Here is a 7,794-nt window from a genome sequence, read left to right as displayed (position 1 = left end):
GCGCCCCGCGGGCCTGCCCCGCGGCCCCGCGGGCGCCTCACGCCTTCCGAGATGCCGCGCTTCTCCATTTTTAACGTTTTCTCACCAAAAGCTGTTTTCTAGAAAGGCTCCCGCTGCGAATCGCTTCTCCTGGTCTTTTAACTCCTTCCTCGTTGTGTCCCACATCAACGCTGATGTGATTTTGCTTACGATTAGACTAATTGACCTGGAATTAATCACTTTCTTCTTGCAAACGTGCGAATGGCATTAGATTTTTGCCCCCCCCCCCCAGCCCTACGGAGCTGGTGTAGGCCGTTAGTATTTATTGACTGTGGATGCTAATTGCTCGGCGTCTTCCTTAGCTGATAAAACTCCCGGGTATGCACTATCAAGTCCTACAGTTAAAAAAATTAATTGTAATGGTTTGTGCTGAACATCTTCCATAGCGATGGATTCAGAAGCAGTCGTGAGGCCACCCCTGGAGAGCTGCGTCCCGTGCTGGGCTCACCACTACGAGAGAGACTGGAGCGTCCAACGAAGGGCCACCAAGAAGGTGAAGGGACTAGAGCATCTCACGTATGAGGCAAGGCTGAGAGAGCTGGGACTGTTCATCCCGGGGAAGAGAAGGCTCGGGAGGATCTCATCGATGTCTATGAATACCTGAAGGGGGGGTGCAAAGAGGATGGAGCCAGGCTCTTCTCAGAGGTGCCCGGAGCCAGGACTGGAGGCCATGGGCACAAACTGAGACACAGGAGGTTCTCTCTGAACATCAGGAAACACTTTTTCACTGTGAGGGTGACCGAGCGCTGGCACAGGTTGCCCAGGGGGGTTGTGGAGTCTCCATGCTTGGAGGTGTTCAAAAGCCATCTGGATTTCCTGGGCAACTGGCTCTAGCTGGCCCTGCTTGAGGTTGGACCAGATGACCTCTGGAGGTTCCTTCCAACCTCGAGCACTCTATGATGCTGTGAAGCATTTTGTGTTCAGGTATATATATGTCACCTCCCATCGTAATACAAGACAATTGAGTTTGTCTTTCCTGTGACGTGACATTTTTACCATCTACACCAGGTACTGGATGTACAGCATTGTTCATACTGCATTTCTTTCTCATCTAGTCAAATAATTATTTTTTTCCTTGTCATCAGTCCCACGGGCAAAATATTTCTTCTTTTTTCTTATTGACAGTCGTAGCTTCACTTCCTTCATTTCTGAATTGGTGTCATCACCTTTCTCCTTTTGGAGGTGATAGTCCCTCAAGACCAACAAAAGGGCAAAGGAAGTCATGCAGAGAAAACACTTTCAATATCATGACTGTTACCTGTATTTTTAGCACATCTCTATGAAAAGCTGCTCAGGAGCTGTAAGTTGTATCTAGTAAGAGAGCTGACATTTCTTACACAATTTATAAAGATCTGCCACAGTCCTGAACAAGCTGTGGCTTGCAGGAAAGCCACTGTAATTTGGAGGATTGTGCTAATTAAGAAATATAATGCCAGTGGGAATTTAGCTCCATCCCAGATGGCCAAGGAGGAGAGGCAGCCCTAGAATGGCCGGGTGGGAAGCTACATTCCCCTCCTCAAGACAGCAGAGACATGAAAAGGGCTAAGGAGAATCAATATTCTTCTGTACGACCTAAAAATCACATTTCTTTTTTTATTTTTAGTCCAATGTGGTAACTTGACAAATCTGGAAATAAAAAATCTTCCTCCTTTTTTTTTTTTTTAGGTTTAAATTTGTCCCTTTAGGCTCATTTCGTGATCCGAGCTAAAGGATTTGATGTGGTAGAGATGAAAGCCGTGGATCTAAAGGAGATGCTGTTACAAAGCAGCCCTCTGTGCCTGGGACGTGCTGAGGCTGGAGCAGGGAGCAGCGTCGGTGGGAACCCCTGTGTCCTGGTGGCACCTCGGTGAGGGAAGGCCCTGGGTGAAATACTCAAACGATGTCCAGCTGCATCTGAGATCTTCACTTTTAATTATTCCTCCTGCTTGGGGTTGTTGGCGCTTGCTTTTTAGCTGGGAGAAACTGGTTCTTCCCAGGTGCTGGCTGTGTTGGAGGGTGTGCGTGTGCATATGTAGGCAGGCGGGCTGGCAAGTACAGTGAGACCCATTTTATTTATACATAACAAACGTAATAAAGTCTTGAGAGCTCATGCCTAGGCAACTGTCAGTTTTCAAATCAGCGATTAATTTGTTTCTGTCAGAGCTCGGTGTTACAGAGAATTACCTTGAGCTGGTTGCAAAACTTGCACGTTACAAAACTATAATTAATGTTTCAGAAACTCCAGGGAAGGTTTATTATTGGCAGGGTGAGAATGAATCTCCAGACACAAACATTCCTCTAAGATAACAGTGTAGCCTTCGGCATGATCTACACACAAAAAATCAGTGTAACTTAAATCAGAGTAATTAATTGCACCGTTGTCATCTATATACATTTAAAACCATTTATACCTTTCACTCTGGCTTTTTGGTCTCCCTGACTCCCAGGGCATGCCCTCTGCATTGCCCCAGACAGATTTTTCCCCCTTTTTTGCTTCTTGACACATATGCCCATGAGCCGACGCTTCTCTTCAACGAAGATCTATTTAACCACTGATCCACCACAAACACGGAAAAAACTTGCCCTTACTCCACATCCATGCTCAAGGCAGCTTGCAGTCAGTGGTCGTGGTACTCGCTTGCAGTGACGGAGACCTGACCTTAAATTCCTGCGTCAAATCAAAAAGAGCGAAGCTGTGTATCCCAGCGAGTTTGGGAATAGGAATAAGGACCCTGATTTGGCAAAATCTTGTTAGAGAAGAACTGTTTTGTGCCCTGCCATGCTTCTGATTCCCATTTAGTGGAGTTGGAGACGTGATGAGATAGATAGACAGACTGATTTCTTGCGGGGAGGTTGTAGTCAAAGGCTGCTGGAATGGCAAGGATGCACATTTCCCGTATCAGCTTTTGCTAACGCAATAGCAAACCCGTTTTACTACTCAACTAGAAAACTGGGAGAATAACTTCCAGACAGCCAATTTTCTTCACCCACGAGAACTGCAGGCTCCGGTGCAGTACGGACATGCTCCAAGGTCGGGGCAAGCAAGGACTCTTTGCGCAATCCTCTGTGCCGACAGCGGAGCCAGCGCAAAGCCCTGGGCTTCGTATTCCTTCGCGTGAGTAGTGCTGACGCAACCGCTTGAGGGGCTCTGCACCTGATTGCTGAACGCGAGCCGGCTTCACAGTGACCCCCTTCTTCTCAAGCTGGCTCCAGATGGGCTCAATCCCATGCTCCAGGCTATGGCAAGAGAACCTTCTCAAGATGGTTCTCCTGCTGAAGCAATGTTTCACGTGACCGCAGCCCCGGGCCTGGCCTCGGGACTGGGGTGGCTGGGGGACACAGTGGTTTCTCCATACGTTTCCCAGGGTAACAAAACTGGCTTGAGCTGTTCTTGCCATTGTGCCTCCAGCCCTATGTGATGGCAGCGGGACCGCTCTGTGAACTGGAGAGAACTGACCCAGGCTTTACAAGCCTCTTTGGAGAAGAAATTAAACTTCATTACTTCCCTCATCAGCTTACACATAGTCCCATAAGCAGTTGTGTGGGCAAAAATGAAGACTGGGGTAGCTGGCTCCCAGGTGAGAGCCAGCCAGAGGGAGAGCTGCTGGGGCAGAAAGACCAGCGGTGTCAAGCCACAGCCCACATCGCTCCTGGAAACTTTCCTGAACTTTGCTAGAAAGTTTAACCAAAGCTGGAGAAAACTGCGAGAAGAATAATTCTGCGAGGGGTCTCTGTCCTAAACTGCCCGTAGCACAATCCCAGCAATTTCAATGCAGTTGTACCTTGAAAAGCCTCACCAAGAAAACTCAAGGGATTGCTTTGCACGTTCACGAAAAGAGAGAGAGTAATGTAGATGCAGGCGCAAAGTTGGTCTGTGTTGCAGGCATAGCTGAGGGGTAAGCGGGATGTTCTGGGCTTGGCAGTAGCCGTTGTGTATGCCCACAGTTTGACCAACGCATTGAACTGCAATAGGGCGGTCCAGTGTGGGCAGGCTCAGCCCCAGACTGGGCTTTCTGCATAAAGCCTTTTCTTCAATTAGTTTCTCCAATTAAGCTTCATAGTAAAATGTTTACATTGAACAGAGATACCCCAGAAACCCTAACAGTCTGCCCTTTCGCTCCATCCTTACCCTCTCGAGATGGATCTGTTGGGGAAGCGCAGCTTGTGTCCGTATGTTACAATAGCCTTTGGTTATAACAAACTCTAATTTTTTTCCTACAGGAGGAACGGGCAGTCAGTACGACCAGATTTGAAGGTAGTGCAGGAAAGAAGAGGTGAGTAGATGAAATTGCACTGCACGCAAATTATCTCATCTAGCTAGGAGAGTCATTTAGGAGAATGAATGACTGTTTCCAGGTGTCAAACAAGGATTAAGTGCAATGTAGCCCCAAAACGAGGTGTAGGATTTTTGCTTTCTGTGCAAATGCATTGATAATCCTAAAGTGAATCTGACACTTCTGGCATCATCCAGTGCCTGGAGAGTTTTCGTATTTAAAATGCTAAAACTGACATCATGTACGGAAGCTAATTTCAGTGCTACAGGAAGAATAAAATAGCTCAGAAATAAGGGCTTCTGGTGCACAGCCCCACTGACTGTGCCATTTCTGCCCTGGCCCATAGGGCACCATACTTGAGCACCTCTCTCGTGCTTCTTGGCGTTGAAATGATCTCAGGCACTTTCCCAGGTGCTTGCAGGAGACTTGCTGATCCTCCCCGGGGCACAGTGGAAAGGTCACTGGGGACTGTGAGGCATCTCAGCAATTTAATCTGCAGTTGGGCGGCACGCTGGGCGGTTCCAGCCCGGGGCCGAGTGGCTCATGTTGAGGCTTTATCCCACAGCCTGCGCTGAGGAGCATGGCCGGGTTTTAAACTGTACCCAATCTGGGGTGGAGGCTTTTCTTCATAGCTGGGGACAAGAGGATAGCTAGCAACCAAAGGATTTTTCTTCTTGCTTTCCGAACATTGCAAGTTCCTAGGAATCCCACAGATGAGGCAAAAAATCCTCTGTGTTTGATCTCCACCCTGTCGCAGTTTCTTTTTTTTATTTTTCCTGGAAAGCATTAACAAAATCTTTTCACTCATTTGAAACTTAAAAACTCAGTGGATTTTTGTTTTCAGAAGTCTATGTTACTATTTTCTCTCTCAGCACAGTAGTAGGAAAACGCAGCTGAACCTTTGTTGTCCCACAAGCGGGGTCTGGTACCTGGTGTGCAATAAGCCGATCTTGCACGCAGCGCCGAGATATTTATTTATCTCATGTTTGCGCAAAGATGGGTGCTAGGTGGTAATTCCACAAAGCTAGCACACCACACAGAAGAACTACAGTGTATTTATATTGTTACATGATTAGCAAAAACCTGCCTAAGTTCATGCTCATTGGTTAGTTATGTTCAAATTAGCCTCGCTTGCCATGTAAATTAGCACGCATGCTCCTTGCAGGTGTGTGGGGGCAAGTCTTTCCAGTCTTGAATTGAGTCGGTGGTTGCGATCTCCCCCTGCCACCTTCACCTTTCCCCTAGTTACCACAGTTTTTTTGCTGACTTCTTGTTTCTTTGGCAATCATCTAGCCTCCGATGCCTTCTAGGGCAGGATGTTCCCCTTTTATCAGTCTTGTAGTTCTTCTTCAAGGGCATAGTCGTTGTAAGGCATGCATTGTTTATACAAGGTAATCAGGCTAGTACAATGAAGACTACAGTCTAGGTATTAACCCAAACATATGGCTACACCTTTACACTGGAAAAGTCTGTGTATGAATTCTGTTCATCACAGCATTAGTCTCCAAGTATTTGTTATCACAACGTTATTTAAGCTCACATACTAAAACGGGCTGTTTGCTTTGCCAGGATAGTCGCCATCATACCAGGAAATATTAAATTGCTGTGCAACTAGTTCAGCTCGCTTCACGCTTCTCCCAGGAAGACCCACAACTTGACCGTGCAGCCACGCTGACGCTGGGGGTAAGGTGGCCAAAGCTCAGTGCTCGACTGTTTTCTGAGAAGTGGGCCAGCTCTGTGTCACCCTTTCACAACACCAGAATGGCTGCACAGTCCCGCAGCGACACAGGATGCGGTTCGGCTCGTGCATTTGCATTAGGAGCTGGTTTTCACCTATGTGGTGCCCCGATGTGTCTCCCCTGAGCTCCCTGGAGGTGTGCTCCAGGGCGCTTTGCTGTCTCTCGCTCCCTGGTTAGTCCTTCCACCAAGCTCTCAGTCAAAAGAAAGATCAACGTCTTGGAAAAACTGCTAAGTTTTCAATCTGGTTTGGATTTTGCTAATGTGAATGTCTTGCCTTCATCTTTGCGTCTCACATTATTTCACATGTGAGGGCAGAGCCCCCCACATCTGCTCACTTACCCCACGTTTATGCAGCAGGGGGATAAATGCAGACAAGTTGCTGCAGCATATCTTGCTTTCTTCCTCACCCCTCTGCTTGTGCTGCCTGGCACATGCGTGCTTCTGCCTCCTGCATTGCCTCTGCCTCCTGCATTGCCTCTGTCTCTTCCATTTCCTTTGCCTCTTGCTTTACCTCTCCCTCCTGCATCTCCTTTCCCTCCTGCATCTCCTCTCCCTCCTGTATCTCCTCTGCCTCCTGCATCTCCTCTGCCTCCTGCATTGTCTCTCATTTCTGCATTGCCTTTGGCTCCTGTATCGCCTTTAGTTTCTGCATCATCTGCCCCACGTGAGGTGGCGTGGGCAGAACCATTTCAGCTTGGGGCAGTGCACACTGGTGCCACGTAGGACATAGTTCGATGCCGCTCTGTAGGCCTTACTGAGAAAAAGCTGGAGGAGAAGGCTGGTATTAAGCAGCAGTAATTACTCCCCTGGAGACGTCACAGCCTTCAGCAACATCTCTCAGTGCTGTAGCTCCCCAGAAGCAGTTTTAGATGCAAAGTCTATTTCCTAAAAGTTGATCTTTGCTTGCCAATGACTTTCTCTCCCTCCAGACCTTTGTTTCTTTATCCCTAGAGAGAGAAGGACCTTGGGAATTTATACAGCATATCTTTCCTTCCTCTCTCACCTTGTTTTGTCCTTAAATTCAAACCTGGCTTTAACTGAGACAACTGGTGGTGTGTCCCCTGTGTCCCGGAGGCTTTTGCTGCATTATAAGACTGAGCAGGCAGAACTGGTCTCCACTCTGCCTTTGCTAATAAGCTGCCTTCACACTCATATGTCCCTGGAAAAAGAGCTAGCTCCTGAACACAGAGTCAGGCTGTAACTGAGGAATTGCAGCCTGTACACTGACATGCGAACTGCAGTCCTGTCAGCAGGGCATGCGACTGTCTGGCTTCCAGATCCTGTCTCCTTGGGAAGGGGCTGCAAAGCAGAGGTTTCTTAGGCTTGCACCCTGTTGGCAAATTTGGGTTACAAGTCAAGAAAATATGGGAGGGTTCTGGCACCAAAAGGCACTAACTTTTTTGGTTTTTTGTTTAACAGTAGAAGCTATCTCATCTGATTACTTTTCCATGAAGATGACTGGGCTGTGGAGAAAGGAAAGAAATAACGCTGTGTATCAGGACACAGCATCTCATAAGAGATGCAGGATGCTGAATACTTTTTGTTCCAACCAAGCTTTGGGAGAAAGATGAGGAAAGATAGGAAACTATAAGGGGCTGTGAGAAACAGGCTTTTCAGAAAAAAAAGAAAACAATTGTAAGATTTGTTATGGAGAAAATTCTTTTCATGCCTTAGAATCACAGAATCATAGAATCTTTAAGGTTGGAAAAGACCTCTAAGATCATCGAGTCCAACCATCGACCCAACACCACCATGCCCACTA

The sequence above is a fragment of the Aptenodytes forsteri genome, unplaced genomic scaffold (genome assembly GCF_000699145.1).
Source record: "Aptenodytes forsteri isolate BGI_AS27 unplaced genomic scaffold, ASM69914v1 Scaffold113, whole genome shotgun sequence".
Lineage (NCBI taxonomy): Eukaryota > Metazoa > Chordata > Aves > Sphenisciformes > Spheniscidae > Aptenodytes > Aptenodytes forsteri.
This window is presented reverse-complemented; position numbering follows the sequence as displayed.